Source organism: Pogona vitticeps, chromosome 2, assembly GCF_051106095.1.
Source record: "Pogona vitticeps strain Pit_001003342236 chromosome 2, PviZW2.1, whole genome shotgun sequence".
In the NCBI taxonomy this organism is placed as follows: domain Eukaryota; kingdom Metazoa; phylum Chordata; class Lepidosauria; order Squamata; family Agamidae; genus Pogona; species Pogona vitticeps.
Window position 1 is genome coordinate 198860125 of NC_135784.1, and position 17068 is coordinate 198877192.

At 41.3% G+C, this 17068-nt stretch overlaps 1 protein-coding gene and 1 long non-coding RNA gene across 2 annotated transcripts in view; both read left to right on the forward strand.

The window, feature by feature from the left end:
• Positions 1-18: 18 nt before the first annotated feature.
• On the forward strand, positions 19-9539 carry LOC144586501 (uncharacterized). The gene is made up of 3 exons (XR_013541358.1): positions 19-94; positions 646-745; positions 9413-9539. It is a non-coding gene; the product is annotated as an uncharacterized LOC144586501 (long non-coding RNA).
• Positions 9540-13158: 3619 nt separating this feature from the next.
• FBXO10 (F-box protein 10) overlaps positions 13159-17068 on the forward strand; it is a 41101-nt gene continuing 37191 nt past the window's right edge. The window contains exon 1 of the mRNA XM_020791344.3: positions 13159-13243. The gene's annotated coding sequence lies outside the window, so the exon portion shown is untranslated. The remainder of the gene's footprint in view (positions 13244-17068) is intronic.

The following is a 17068-nucleotide window of genomic DNA, read 5'->3' on the forward strand; positions in this document are numbered from 1 at the left end:
CCCCCTCCTCACCCTGCGCGAAGTTTGGTCCGCCGCTTTTCTCGCCCGCCCGAGGCTTCGGAAACATTTGCTCCGGCTCTCTTCAAGGGAGGAGGTGGAGCTCAGTGCTCTCGCTCTCCCCTATGTTAAAAAAAAAGAAGAAGAAGGAGGTGTTCAGTGGAGAAGAAGACGGCTGGCTTTAAATTTTGGCTGTCCTGCTTGCTTTTGATGAGTTCCGGGTGTTGAAAAATTGGGGGGGGGGGGGGAGAAGAGCCTGGTGCCATGCTTGGTCTTCCTTATGGTGTTGTTCCATTTTCCACCAGTTCAAAAGCTCTTCAATTTGCTTGTCTGTACTTTGTATTGTTTTTGTTTTGAACATTTATACCCCCCCTACTTTCTCCCCTAAAAGGTAGTGGTCATAGCGGCTTACAAAGTTATGAAATGAAATGGAACTAAATCAAAACCATTAGCTAGAATCTTAATAAAATAAATGTGCATTTCTTTAATAAAATTTAAACCTACCCCACTGTAAAACCATAAAAAAACAGCAGCAAAATTTAAAAAAATCTTAACAAACTTTAACATTACAAATGATGCAGTTTAAAAGCGGCAGGGCAAACCTCAAATGCCAGTCTAAAAATGTTTTTATTTCCTTCTTTAAAGCAGGCAGAGATGGCAATTTGGAAGGGAATGCATTCCATGGTCACAGAAGAAGAAGACTTTTGGCATTTTTAAGAAGATCTTAAAGTCCTGAGAGGCTTATAAGGTAGCTAGGATTTTATAGCCGTGTTAAAGGGTTTCCATAAGAGTCTTCTACCAAATCATTATCTGTTGAATCAAGAGCAGAGCGTTCAGATAGAGAACTGAGACAATCCAGTTGCATTTGTAACAAATTTCATGCAGTGTCTTGTATCCTCATGAGACAAGCAAACCCTCCTCTGGGAATCTTTTGCTTTAATTGCAGGAACAGGTGATACCTTCATTAGACCATTAAGAAAATAAAACAAAAAATAAAGGGAGCTTTCAATGATATTCTACTGATTTTTATGGTTTTACAGTGAGGCAAATTTTTATTTTATTTATTAAATACAATGTTATTAATTAAGATTTTAAAATTAAGATTTTAGCTAAAAGTTTGCTTTATGTTTTTATCTTTATGTCTGGAAGTTGAGTCATGGCAACTGGACTTCTTTCTTATTAGGTTGAAACGTTTTGCAACTCATTCAAGTAGCTTTTTAGGTCTGATGAGTAGTAAAACATTTCAACCTAATTAAAAAGTCCAGTTGCCATGACTCAGCTTCCACATAACTTCTCCTGGATGACTGAGAATCTTTACGGGCTCATTTAATATTATTTCATTTAATAACTTTATAAGCTGCTGTCCTGATTTTATCTGAATTTTGCTATAATTGTTAATCTTCTGAGATGCCACAAGAAGGGGGACAAAGGGTTATTTCTCATTGCATGTAGTCAGCAGGGACATCTGTGGGTCAAACTGCACATAAGTGTGAATAGGTTCAGTTTAAAATTTTGACAACTCATTTTGCGCGGGAAATATCACAGGAGACATCTTAACTCTTATAACTTCCTCTTTATTAGTTACAGGCAAATCTACATTATTCATAATCAGATCAAAAAGACTTAACTCAGGCAACGTGCCATAGCTGTCCAACACAAAGTCCCGTACCCCATCCATCGAACTCACAGGGATGCTGGGCCAAACTTCTCCGCATCGGTTGGCTTCCGAAGGGGCGTGCTCCGTACTGCACAGATGGTGCCGCAGCATGGATGCCGGGCCCAGCCTCCTTTGGGGGGAGGAGTATTATATTGAGAATCTGGTCGGATCACCTGCCGCCTTTTCCTTTATTCTTGGGAAAAACTATAACTGACCATTCTAATGTCTTGTACAGTACTTCACCTCTCCTTCCTTTGGAGTGGGTTCCAGTAGTAGCTCGCCTAACTTCAGATTTGGAAAATCTTGCAACGGTTCCTGCATCTTCACTCTCTCATACAGTACTCTCTTAACCTCTCCAGCTCTCTCTTCGGTTTCCACAATTCTAGCTCTACCTCAAACCACCATTGTCCTTGATTACTTATACCCTCCTCCCAGACTGACAGCTCCTGCTCCTCCCCTGTCCTGTTCCCCGTGCTCCTCTAGCAGGCTTACTTCAAATTTCCCGCCTCACTCCGTTTTCCCCTCTTCTGAAGTTAAGTTCTCCCTTGGGTCCACCGGCTCTTTAGCACTTTCAGTTTTCCCCAACCCTCCTTTCCTTCTTCCTCTTGGGACGACACTCTCTCCTGGACCTCCTTCACAATAAGATATACGGCATGTAATCTAAGTTTGCTTTTATTTTTTTTTTACTTAGAGCATACATGGTTTGCTCATATATCTGTGAAGATTCTCAGTCATCCAGGTGAGGTTGTCTGGAAGATGATTCATGGCAACTGGAATTCTTACTAGGTTGAAACATTTCAGCTACTCATCCAAGTAGCTTCTTCAGTCTGAGGAGAGTTGGTAGGAGACCCCTGATATATTCTCCACCTTGGTTTCACTTCCTCTTGGTCTGAATAGGCTCGTTAAATGGACAAAGGACAGGGGGTGAGTGAAAATCCCAACTCTGTAGTCCTTTTCCACCCATTGTCATGGGTCGTTAACAGTGGTCTTTCTGGTGGGTATGGTCCTGATCTTTCTGGGGGACGGATGAAAGGGCAGCATTTTCTATATGCACATGTATGGTCTCCCTGACCCCTTTCTCAAACCACCTATCAAATGAGTGTCCTTTTTCCTTCAAGTGAAGGAACACTGCTGATTGTGGTCCTGCTTAGTGGCTATTTGGTTTCTCCAATGTAGAGCTCTGAACACTCCTCTTTGCATTGCACCACATATACTATATTGCTCCTGTTGTGTTTTGGTGTCCACCTTTTGGGTAGACGGGTCTCTGCCTTAGTGTGTTTGTGGGTTTGAAGTGCATGGGTATGTGGTGCATGTGTTTTGCCCTTGTTCTGAATTAGGACCACTGCATGAGGAAGAGGGCTAAATCTTTCTCCTCCTTTGGTTTTTGTTCTAGAATTCAGGGCTTCTTGTGTGGGTAATGATAAAAAGAAAAGAGAACTCAATTGCTGCCAATGGTTGTTTTAAAAAATTCTGTGTGGCCCTGATTTGTAAATCAACAGGAAGGAATATGAACCTCTCCCACCTATTCACTAATCCTAACTGGATTGGGGGTTTGTGTGATTATTCTATACTTTTTTAATATGCTGCACACAATGCATTTTAAACAAAAGTTCCTAGTATACTTTCTAGGTGCTACAAGACTATTTTTATTTCCTGATAAATGGGTATAAAGTTGCTATCTTGTCATTTAGTAAATACTAGCATCTCTGTTTGGGATTGGCAGCAGTTCTGTATCACTTCATCTTACATCCATTTTCTGAGCCCTTGTGGTTAGCTAAAGACTAAAGTAAAAGTTATTCTAAATATCTCAGTTTTATAATGCTGTACAGTTGTGCCTCAACTTACAAACATTCCTACTTACGACCATTTCAAGTCACGACCAGCTCCGGCTGCAAAATTTTGCTTCTATTTGCGACTGGAGCTTCCAGTTACGAACAGAAAAGGGCAGGGGGAAAAGGCGGGAAATTTCTAACTGTAGGTGGCAGTGAGGCTGATTGTTTGTAGCTCTTTGGCTTGGGACTGCCTCCTCCTGCTTCTGAGTGAGCATGTGTGTGTGTTTGCAGGGAGGCTTCAGGCTGCCTGGTAAGGTAAGGTACTGTTTTCTGCTTTTTAAAAAATGTTCTTGGTGTTTTTGCAGCTTGGTTTTGAGCTTGAAGGAGTTACGTTTCTGTGCTGCGATGGGTCTTGGGGAGGTTGTTTGTTTTTGGGTCCCCCCCATTTCCAATGGGTCTTGGGTTTGGTTGCTTTTGGGGGGGATTCCCCATTTCTGATGGGTCTTGGGGGGTTGATTGCCTTTGGGGTTTTTTTCCCATTTCTGATGGGTCTTGGGGGGTTGTTTGTTGGCTTTCTTTCCCCGTTTCTGATGGGTCTTTGGGCGTTTGGTTGCTTTTTGGATTTTTTACCCATTTCTGATGGGTCTTGGGGGGGTTGTTTGTTTGTTTGGTGGCTTTTTCCTCCCATTTCCGATGGGTCCTCCATGCTTCCCTTGCTTTTTCCTTTGTTTTCTTTGCATTTCCGACCTGCCCCCTTTGTTCTCTGTGCATTTCTGATCTGCTCTATTTTCTCTGCATTTCCAATGGGTCTTGCATGCTTGATTGCTTTTCTTCTCCCCTCCCTTCCCCCTTTGGCTGGAAGGGATTACGTACTCGCATTTCCAATGAGTCTTGCAGCAGTGATTTTTTTCTTCAGCCGGAATGGATTAATTGCATTTCAGTGCATTCCTTGGGAAATGGTGCTTCGACTTACAACCATTTCGAGTTATGTCCATCTTCTGCTATGGATTATGGTCGTAAATTGAGGCACTGCTGTATTTGTATAAGCTAGCTAGATAGCTCAGTGGTTTAGGTATCTGGCTGCAGAGCCAGAGGTTGGACATTCAGTTCCCCACTGTGCCTCATGCAAGTATAGCAGCCTATATAGCTGTGGGCAAGCTGCACAGTCCCAAGATACCCCCAGAAGAAGAGAATGGTAAGCCACGTCTGTGCATTCTCTACATAGAAAACGCTGCAAAGCGTTGCCATAAGTCAGAATTGACTTGATGGCATGCAGATTATATTTGCATATTGAGTTCAGGATAAATGCAGGGCTTCTGTATTTTTCAGTGTTTTATTAAGGATTTTATAACAGCAAAATAAACCTTTCATTTCCTTTGCAATAGAAAAGCACAGTGTTCATATTGGACTTGATCCACAGTATGGAATAATCAATTGAAAAAGATACATTGAAAACATTAGAGATTACTATTGGCTTTTCTGAGGCTTATGGCCCTCACAGGGAATGTTATTGTCCCAAAATCTTCAAGGGAGTGACACTTGGTCTTTAAACGTCCCCTCTTTAGTCATTAACAAAGGTACTATTATTTTGGAGCAGTGTCCAGTTCTAGTTATCGCAAGCATATGATGCACAACCCAGTTAGAAGATTTATGAAAATAAATAACTGGGTACTTACAAAAGTCTACTAAATAGAATTTGGTTTTCTGAGAAGACCAGGACTTTGGATTTGATGCTTAAAGTGATTCAGTCTGTGGTGTATATAATTACTTTTAGGTTTGTTGTCTGAATGTGTGTGTTCTTATCATTAGTGGATCATGATGCATTTGCACTGGCCTTTAAACGTTTAGAGCAGGGCTTGAAAAGTCCGAAGAAAAATTCTTTTTCACTCAAGAAAGCTTGCAAACCTCATTCAATGCAGGTTTGTTTGTTCTCAAAACACATTTTACTGTTCCACTAGATTTTTTTTTTCCTGATAGCAATCAATTTGTTCTCCACCGTTCATTAATGCAGTGTTGTCTAAATACAGTACCTTCGACTACAGTTCTTCTCATTCCCAGTTATTGGCCATGTTGTAGGTGGTGGGAATTGCTGTACAGAGACATCTGGAGGGACGTGCACTGAGGAACACTGTGATAAAGGAACAAGGCTAACCAGTTATTATATTTAACTATTTATATATGGGTATAAATAATAGAAATGGGGGGGGAAAACATTTGAATAGCGAGATGACATGAACAGGTCTATTCTTCCAAGAGCCTGTTAGACTGGAAAAACCTGCCTGTACTCTAACCACAAGAAGCTTTAACAAGCTGAAGATACAAACTGCTGCCCACGAGACGGGTGTTTAAGCGACAGAGGAATCATATGTTTCACCTTCAGACAAATATGGATCTAGGTAAGAGAGCAGAGAGCTTGTATTTTTCAAACATGAGAGCTCAACTGCGGTGTCACAATATCTGTAGTTCTCAGGGCAGCCCTCGGTGCAGTCCGAACCATCACAGGACCTAGTATAGCTTAATTTTAATCGCTTTCGCTTTTAAAAACATGAAACTGTTTTACATTGTGTTGATTGTTGTTCTGTGCCCCAGGATCTCAGGATATAATGTGGAATATCAGTGTCTTAAATAAATAAATTCTGTGTTCCACCTTAAAATGGTTGAGCATAGTAGGACTGGCCTCCCATACATATATTCAGTATCAGCCAGCTCCCCACACCCACTCTTTTGGACAGCTGGTATGATGATGGACTAGGACTCGGGAGACCTGGGCTCAAATTACTGCTTGATTAAGAAAACTAATTGGGGGGTGGAACTGAGAAAAACCACTTGTTAAATATCTCATATACCTTGAAAATACTATTAGCACTACCTTAAATGAGATGCAACTTGATGGCACATACCGGTAATAATCGCTACCAGGTTTCAATATCAGCCAACTCCCCCACATCCACCCCTTTGTTTACCATCTAACCTGGATGAAGAATTCTGGAGAACCTGAAAGCTTGCACACTGTTTTGGTTAATGCAGTAAAGGTATTGCATAAACACAGACTTTGAAATGATTTCAGGTAGCTTATGTATCATGACTACTGCACTTGAGGGATCCTGATAGACTGTTTTGAACCCACAAAGCTTTACAAAACTCAAAATTGCATTGACAACTTTATTGTCCTCTGGTTTTATGACTCAGTCCTGCCTGTGCCAAACAAAAGGATAAAAAATCTCCAGTGTTTCACATAGCAATGTCTCACTTCATAGAAATGTTGCTTAGTCCCAGATTTATGTCTCAATCCTCTCACTCTTGTGAGCATTGCAATTTCTGCATATTTATTCAGAAGCCAACCCCACTGTGTTCAATAAACTTCAAAAAAACCCAAAGGAAGAATGTGACACCTTTATTAAACCACTAAAAATCAAACAATGCAAGCTTTCTTGGAATAAAAATCCCACTTCCTCAGGCATACACCAATTACTTGTGAGTATTGTGGAAAAATTATAAATGATGTATTCAACTGAAAGTGAGCATGCAGTGAGACCCTACATCTGACCAAATCAGTGCCAGTGAATCTGTGGAATGAACTTCTGTTGCCATTTGGTGGCTATACGGTCTGGTATTAGAGGGTTCTCTCTCTATATATCTTGCAAAAGCTCAGTTAGCCCAGTTTTAATAGTTTTTTGTGTTTTTTTGCAAACTATTACATGTTTATTATTTTGTCAAGATTTTAGTTTGAGTTCTTTTACTATCGTATTTTTAAAATTGGTTTCAATATTTCATTATTTCTTTCATTAAAAGTATATTGTATTTTTATTTATAATAGTGAATTATTTTCAGGGAGTCCTGTGGAAGGTCAGAACATGGAGTATAATTTTAATTTTTAAGAAACGCTGTGGTGGATGGAAGAATTTTGCCAGACGCAGTAGCCAGATTCACATATAAACCACACACATATTTGGATAAGGAACAGTATTTTTATTCTTGTGCTATAAATGACATACTGGCATTGCTAGATAGATAGATAGATAGATAGATAGATAGATAGATAGATAGATAGATAGATAGATAGATAGATAGATAGATAGATAGATAGATAGATAGATAGATAGATAGATAGATAGATAGATAAACAAATAATCTCTTGTAATCTCTGCAACAAATGGTAAATAGCATTTTTGGTCTGAATTCTTATATCTTTTCCTGTGGTAAAGAAATCCGGTTTTAGAGTGGCATGCCTATTTGCATATAATCTCCAAAAGAGATGTTTAAAAGCTTCTACTGTATGGTGCAAAGAAAAAAAAAGGTACAGTTGAAGCTATACCCTCCCACCCCCAAAGAAGATAATCCAATCAATCTCATTCACACCCTCATTACGCAAAACATAAGCACACTGATGCACCTATTTTGAACCTTAACTTCAAACTCTAGTAAAGAAGCAAACTCCACTTCTGGCGCTGAATCCTGTTAGTTATGCCCACTGCTGCAATTCCTTCATCCTCCCTTTTTGTGATGAACTGATGTAAGTTAAAAAGTGAACATAGGCATTTGCTGTCACATGCTAGTCTTGTGATTTGGTTTATGACAGCAAATGGCTCTGTTAGCTTCTTAACTGACAGTAATTTGCTACTGAAAGTTACACTGATGGAGTTGTGCTGGTGTAAATATGTAGTAAGATTTGGGCCTTTGGTTCCCTAAAGAGAAAAACTTTCTGCCTAGCTGAAAGTAAGCCATTAAACGCAACGGCTGAAATTGTGTTGTGCAGTTTTGCATGTACAACAGGGATGACAGCAGCAGCAGTGAATCACCTCTGAATAAAGGCTTCCTCCTGAAGGGCCAACCCCCCTCATTTTGGGGTGTTTCTCAGCTTTTTGAAGCAAAGGAACACAGACATCAGGGGAAAAAAAGCTGCCTTTGGTGAACAACTTAATATAAGAGAAAAGTTTTAAACAGCAACAGGATAAATAACAGATTTTAAAAGTCAACAGCAACAGAGTACCTTAAATTTAGTTATTATTTATTTAAAATATTTTTATTCCCCCCCCCTTTCTCCTTAAAAACAGTATTTAAAAGCTAAAATCACTGGGTATACACATATTAAAAAAAGAATTAAACAACTATTATATAAACATGGTAAATGGCATTAACATTGAAACACATTTGAAACAACAGAGCACTACAATCTATTTAAAGCCCCTCTCAGATCCCCAGTCAGTAAAGAAAAGCCTGCTTGAAGAGGAAGGTATTTGCCTGCCTGCAGAAGGATAACAAAAAATTGGGGCCAGCCTGGCCTTCTGTGCGAGGGAGTTCCAGAGTCTGGGAGCAGCGACAGAGAAGGCCCTCTCCTGTGTCCCCACCAAGTGCATCTGTGAGGGTGGTTGCAATGAGAGAAAGGCCTCCCCTGATGATCTTAATGCTCGGGGAGGCTCACAGAGGTCTTTTGGATAGCTTGGACCCAAGTCAGATTCACTGTACAAAGCTCTAGATTGAGTTCTAAGGAAAACTCATAAAACAATGGTCACTTAGGCCTCTCTGTCCCTTAAAGAGACTGATGCTGAATTTGGAAACCACAAATTTACCTTACATTTTCAGCATTGCCTGTTTGAGTAAGGCACAAAATAGAGATTTTAAGGTTTTGGAAGCTGACAGCTTGAAAAGACAAAGCACAACATCCGTGGAAAATAGCAGCAATAAGAAAGTTGTCAAAATCATACTCTCCACCTTTAATTTCTGTGGGTGAAGGAACACATAGACCTTTGAAATATTGGTTCATCCCAAAGGAGTGGGGACCAAGGAAGAGCAGGGCTGTAGGTAGAGATTTGAATCAGAAAGAGTGGGAGACCTGAAAAAGCCAGAGCTGCTGTTGTCACTTGGCTAAAGCTAAGGCTCTTGCCAGCTTGGTCTAGGTATAATTCCTATATGTTTGTGTTGGAGGGGGCAAATCCACATAGTGAATTAATAAATTACATACAATTCATTTTATATTTTATTTTAGGGTTCCAAAGATTTTACATGTGGAGCTGATTCCTCTGTGTATTGGACGCCCAACCCGGCTGAGAAAATATTTTGAATTTTTATTTCAGTTTTAATCCAAAGGGACACTTGAATTTTGCAGTTCTACAAGCAGCATCGGTATTGGTGCTGTTGTCTAGAACTTGACTGTCCAAATTACAGCATTTTGTTGTTATAACTGCTCATGTCTGTTATTTAACTGTGAGTAATAAGAGACTCGTCTTGTGAAATGGGGTTTGCAAGGTTCATCAATAGATATTTAAGTAAACAATTAGTCCCATAAAACTTTAAAGTGTTACACTCACATTCTGCCCTTCTGATGTGTTTCTTTTAGTTAGTGGTGCCCCGTATAGCGACGTTAATCCGTTCCAGGATTAACGTTGCTATCCGGATTCGTCGCTATCTGGATTCGTCGCTATGTGGGGGGGAACCCCATAGGAACGCATTAAACTCTGTTTAATGCGTTCCTATTAGGGAAAAGTTCACCGGTAAGCGAAGATTCCCCCATCCAGCCACCATTTTTGCTGCCCGGTAAGCGAGGGCAGGGCGCGAAAATGCTGCGGGTGGCCATTTTGCTGATCCGGCTGCCATTTTGGAACCACCGATCAGCTGTTTTCTAAACATCGCAATGCAAAGATCGGTAAGCAAAACGCTTACCGATCATCGCAATGCGATGTTTAGCCTATCTAAACATCGCAGTGCGATCGCATTAGCGATCGCAAAAAAGCGTCGCTATGCGGATTCGTCGTCAAACAGTGCACTCTTTAAGCGAGGCACCACTGTATTATTATTTTATGTACTGTATTTCTCCGTTTATACAAACCCCCAGTGTATAAGATGACCCCCTAATTTTGACCCTTGCCAGAGGCGGAGGAGTAGTTAATGAGCAACTGCTCCTCCACCTCCGTCTCCTGCTGCTGCTGCCTCCACCACCCAATCACCTCAATTTACTGACCTCAGAAGGATGGAAGGCTGAGTAAACCTTGAGCCAGCTACCTGGGATTGAAACCAGGTCGTGAGCACAGTTTTGGGGGCAGTACAGCAGTTTAACCACTGAACCAGAAGTGTATGTTTCTACAGGCCTGTCTCCCGGTTTGGGTAGGCTCATACCGGAGGAGGCAGTATCGTAGAGATCCCAGCTGTAAGCTGTTTAGGGCTTTGTGGGACAAAACCTACAGTCTGAACTGAGCTCAGAAACAACTGGAAGCCAGTGGAGTTCATCCGCGACTAGTGAAACATGGTCTCGAAGCACATATGAGAAACAGTTTGGCCACTGCATTTTGCTGTAGCTACAAGGGCAGCCCAACATATAATACATTACCTGTATAGCATTTTAACCAAGAGGAAATTAAATACAGTAATGGATTACTGTGGCCAAGTGTGAAGGTTCGTTTTCTGGGGCTGTGTGTACTTCCAATAAAGGACGAGACAGTGGTAACAAGTCAAACGGTTCCGTGTTTATTGCTACATCAACATTAACGGGATTAGGGTTCAAAAACAGGTTCAAGGTCTCTTGCAATTCCACACTTGGTTTCAAAGGTGTCCATAAACTGTTAATGAACGGGTTAGTGTTCTCCAGGTTCCAAGGTCCTGTTAAGGGCTTCACAGAACCCGGAACTGGGTTCAATTCTTCTTCCAAAACAATTAAGGGAACGGTTTCTTCATCCCCGCTCCAGTCCCCCCAAGACGACCCCTCTCCATCGTCGGCCATCCATGGCCCGGGAAACCCCCCAACTTCTGTAACTCGGCTACTGTATATGCCATGCCTTTTTACGCTCCAACTCACGGGCCACCGCTTCTCTCTCTTCCCTCAGTTTCCGTCTCCACTCTTCTGTCTCTCCCCAATACGAGGGACGAGGCTTGAGACCTAGCTGTCGTCTCTTTTCAGCTTCCTCGCGCGGTATCCATGGATCTTCCATCCAGATCCACTCCCAACCGCCCAGTATCTCTTCCCACTTCTCCCTTATATCTCCTACCGCCGCTTCGATCTCCTCCCCCTTTCTTCCCGCCAAAGTTCCCCTAGACCTAGGGGTAATATTTAACTCTTTCAAGGTTGATTCCAGGTCGCTAGTATCTACCCCTTTGTTCTTCTTAGGGGATTCTGAGGTTTCCTTCCCCCAATCAGGGGTCTCCACTCCTTTCTCTTCCCGACGCGGTGGTGTAGGAGGTGGAGATGTTTGAGTGTGTTGGGCCCTCGATGGGAGCGACGGCACTCCTACCAGGGCCTCCATCTTGGGGGCCTCACACCAAGCCAGGCTGGCAATACACTGACAAGCCGAGTCAGAATGATTTGGCTTTACTACTGTTTGATTCGCAGCCTAACTTCTGCTTCCATTTGCTTTTTGCAGTCCCCTGGTCTTCCTGGAGCAACACCAGAATGTCAGGTCTGTGCATGCTGCTTCTCAAACGCAGGCCTTTTGTAGCACATCCAAGTCTGTCCAACTCATCTAAGTATCTCAAGTATCAGATAAGTCTGTCCCTAAGGTCAAGCTTTGGAATGAGCTCTTGTGTTCCAAGGAAAATACCACAGATCCTGCTTTGAGATACACGAGAGGCCTCCAAACACACCATATACAGCTAGATAAGCATGCGATTCACAAATAGAAAGTAACTAGCATGCTCTACAGTATTTAACAGGTTTGACACCTTTCAGAATCTCTTATGTACATCAGTATTCCATGGCCCTTTTAGGAGCTCTTCTCAGGTTCCAGGGCCCCCAGGTTGAAGAAGGAGACAACAGGAACAGATGATTAGGAAAACAGAAAAGAATTAAATCTCCAGTCCTCTTCAAATGTGCCAGGGTCGTATGATCCCTGTTGAGAATGACTGTGCTAGGAATCCTGTACTGTATTATCATCTTATAAATGGAAGTTATCCTCTGAAGGTTTAACTAAGATGGTGGCTTTCAGTAAAAATATATAGATGATAATACATATACTGTATATAATATATGTATATTAAATAGTTGCTGTGTCTCTTCTGTTTTTCTTTGGCATCAAATTTGCTAGTTTGCGGGATCCAAAGAAAAAGTTATTTTTTTTAATCTCATACATGTGTGGGATAAAATATTCTCCCATCTGCTATCCCCGCTAAAAGAAAATGAAGTTTGCTTCCTCTCTTTGACTTGGGACATGTATTTACTAAGTAAATGATGCAAACGCATGTTTTTTAAAAAAAGTAATTTATTTGAGAACATGGGATGGAATTTTAAAAGCTGCATCCTTGATTAATACAAGCTTGCATGGTCCTAGGGCCCAGGGCTAAAGCGCTTCGCACGCTTACTTAATTTGCAGCAACGATCCTCAATAAATATGAGATTTACCTCCAAGTAAGCAGACACAGACAGGCGTGGAGTCCAAAAATCCAGTCCTGTGCATATCTAATTGGACATACGATATGTACAGCTCTCTAACTAAGCATGGATCGGATAACACGCTTCCTTGTACTGTAAACCGTACTGCGAATCTCAGCGAACGTGGCCTGGTGGGTCCACTAAATCAACCTCCCCATCTCCACCTCTACACCCCCAATCATCAGCCCCGCTTCCCGTTTTCCTCCACGTCCGCCTCAGCCTTGCCAGACCCCCAGGAACCATGTGATCGTAAATGATAGAGATCCTGAGGAACTCTTTCCCCCTTCCTTGCCTCCGCCTCCAGTTCCCTCTTAGAAGATCTCTATGATCTGAGCGGCCGTGCGCGCTGGAGCTTGGCGTGGGGGGGGGAGTGGCTCCATTCCCGGGGTGTTTCCCATCTCCTGGCTTCTACCGGGGTGTAGGGGAGGGCAAGCGAAGTGGCTGGGATGCCGTGAGAAGAAGGTGAGGAAAGGGATCCGGGGGGGGGGAGCTCCTCGCTCTTACGCCCCCCCCCTTCAGCTGTGCCAACCATGAGGTTTTGGGGTAGGTGGGTGGGTGGGTGGGTGGGGGAAGTTTTACGGGGCAAACCCTACCCTTAGTTTTTGCAGACCATCAAGATCATGTCGATTGGAACCTATACGTTTAGGGTTCAGATTTATTTTTATTTTTTTTATTGGGATGTGACCTGTGCGCGGTGGCTTCGGAGTAAGCCCCCACAGGGCATGGCGGGACCTTAAAGAGTAAACGTGCCAAGGATCGGGTTTAAAACGTTTTGCTAACATTTCTGCCTTCCGAGTGCACCCGATTTACTTGTTTTCCTGCGGTGCCTCCTGATTTCAGGTTGCAAGGGGGTGATGATGGTGGACGGTTGGATCCCCCCTCTTTTTAACGCGTTTCCCTTGTCGGTTTGGCGCTTTTGTGTCCCAGTCCCGCTTTAAGATGCGATCTGCAGAACACTTCCATTGATACACACACCGTGTGGGGAATACAGTACAGGGTTAGGGTGCAGGCTTATGTAGGTGTACGCCTCTTGTCATCGGGCACGACACAGAGGAAATAAAAATCGCAATTTTCACTCTATGAAGCATCTCAGGAAAGTGTTTAGTGGTTTGCCATTTTTAGAAGTGGTATGACTTCTCCTGGTGGAGGAGGTGATGGGGAGAAATGCAGTCAACCCAGGCAAAATGCAGACTTCATATATTGATTTCCCTTTAGGAGACTAAAGAAAGAAGGAGCTTAAAGATAGCCTAAGAGGAACTGTCAGTGAAATCTATTCAAGCTGCAAACTCAACACTTCAGGCTGGGAAAAAACTCCAGTTCCAGAAGTGGGCATTTTGGGGCTCACCTACTAAGGGAATGGAGGAGGCAACACAAGCTTTACAGAAGAACTGCATTATCTCTGTTTTTGTCTCTTATGGAACTTTCAGACTAAGTGTTTACCTCTCGGGCACCTTGGCGCAAACTGAGAATTTTCTGTGGGGTGTGTAGGTCCAGATGTCCTCTTTCATTTGTAACCCTCACATGTGTGGCTGTGGTTTCTTCCATATTTTTTTTTCTTTTCAAGATGAAAAGGTTATTAAGGAAGAAAAGAGGAATAGTTGTCCTGCAGCACTTTTTGGTCTATTACACTAGAGACCTGCAAAGTGGAAGCATCTGTCCTTTCCGTTCACCTTGTTATGATTCAATTTACTGGATTTGCAATTAGGGTTATGAAAGAGTGGATTTCATCTTTTATATTTTTACAGTGCATGCCTATATGTGATTTTAATTTTTTTAATTATTATTCAAAAACACCAGGCACAGTCAATCAAAACTATAAAACATTGACTGGTATTATTATTATTATTATTATTATTATTATTATTATTATTATTATTATTATTATTATTATTATTATTATTATTATTATTATTATTATTATTATTATTATTATTATTATTCAGAAACGCCAGGCACAGTCAACATTATAAAAACATTGACTGGTATTATAGATGCAAGTTTTAACAAAAAAACTAAGCATTTGATAAATATCAGCGCAGTATGTATGCTGTTTCGAATACAGTATTGCTGTTTTTTGTAGCTCTGATGGTGTGTTTTCTGAGATCTGCAATGGCTTATAGTACTGTGTGAAGTTTCTTGATATTGTTCCCAAAGCCCCAGGGCCTACAGGGACCACTGAGTTGTTTTCCTTTCAGAGGCAAGATGTTTCTGTTGCCAGGTCTCTGTGCTTTGTTAGTTTTCCTTCTGACTTCTTTATTTTCAACTCTGGCATCCCCTGGAATTGCAATGTCAGTGATCCAGACATTTCTTCATTTTATTACAACTATGTCTGGTATGTTATGTTAAACGTGTCTATCTGTTTGGATCCGGAAATCGCACAAGATCTTGATTGCCTCATTTTCTGACATCTTCTCTACCTGATGTTCCTGTGGATTTTTGGAGGCTGGCAAGTTATATTTTTTTGCATAATGACCAGTGCACTAATTTTACTACTCTGTCATGTCTCGTAACTTTGTAATCTGTACAATCCTTGGACATTCAGAGATGAGGAGTGACATAGTTTCATCTTTTTCTTGGCAGAGTCAAGTCCTTGGATCTTAGCTTTATTATTATTATTATTATTATTATTATTATTATTATTATTATTATTATTATTATTATTATTATTATTATTATTATTATTATTATTATTATTATCATCATCATCATCATCATCATCATCATCATCATCATCATCATCATCATCATCATCATCATCATCATCATCATCATCATTGTTCGTTCGTTCGTTTGTTTGTTTGTTTATTATTTCGCACAAGTGTAATTCTCCTCTAGGTGAATTAAGGGATTGTGTATTTGTATCAGCATTTTTACCTGCCTTTGCAGTGCATATTCGGGCTTACTGATTTGGTTGTGAGCCATTATTCAGCATATAACGTTGTGGTTTTGCATTCACAAGAGTCTTCAATATGTCTCAGTAGATTTGTTACAGCATTAGATTATTTTTGTTGATTCCAACAGGGAAATAATGAGTAAAGGTGTTCTTTAGTTACATTCTGTGGGAAGATGGTGTATTTTTAAAAAAGACTTTTGTCCTGTCTTTCAGAGTTCCAAATGTTGCCTCTGTCTTCCCAAAATACTGATGACTTACCATCCCAGCCTTTCTGATAATGGTCACATTAGTGCCTCTTATTTGAAACTAATTTTTTGTTCTAAAAGCAGCTGAGCACTGTAGAACTCTCTTCTGTTTGTTCAGCCCCATGAGACTGCTAGTCACAGATTCTTCCAACATGTTGAAAAATAATGTACCACATGCAGTAACATAGTTTTCTTTGTCCTGTATTTGTTATGTGCAAAATCACAAAGAGAGAATTGCTTTTAAAAATGTCTGCCTCCCGTAGTGCTGCCTGAGCTGAGATCCCACAGAAAGTCTCATACTGAAATGGATCTACCAACACATGGGTATCCTTCCAGTCTTCCACTTCCCATCCAGAGTCTAACCCTCACACTGGAGCCAAATGCGCTGTAAAGTTACCAGTGAAAGATGCAAACAAGTGGGGAAGGGGTGAGATAGATAAATCTATTCTCAACCTAAGTGCTGTTTCTAGCAAGGTGGATAAAAGTTAATGATTTTTCCCCCAAATCAAATTAAGTTAAATCACACTTTAAATTTTAAAAATTGATTTTTAAAAAAAATTTAAATTGTCAAAAAATCAGATTTTTTAAAAATGTAAATCATGTTTTTTAAAAAATTAAATCACATAGATTTAAATCAAAAACACCCTGGTTACTAGAATACAGTACTTATATCTGTTCTGTCAGTGTCAAGCAGAGCCATCAGGTCAAGAAGACATCTCAAACCATCTCACAGCCCCTTTGGCCACTTTATGTGACAAGCGGATTGGTGGGAATGCTTTCTGTCGTGTACCTCAAGTAGGGGTGGGGGACCTGTGGTTGTCTGGGTGGTGTCAGATTACAGTTTCCCATCGTCTCTAACCCAAATGACCAGTGGTGAGGGATTCTCAGCACTGGAGTCCAACAACAGTGGAAGGGCCATACGTTCTTCCATCCCTCAGACAGGTCCATGTGTAATGTGTGGTCTACCCTTGGTTCTTTTGTTTGCAGGATCTCTGGCCTCCCCCCCCCCTTTTTTTTGTTGTTGAAGATGAGGAATGTCTCTTATCATGTGCACATGATGCAGAGCCGGGTAGGAGGGACACTTGACTATACGAACTAGCCCCTTGGAATTTAGTCTTTGTATAGCGTTACATTAACATGAACATGTCC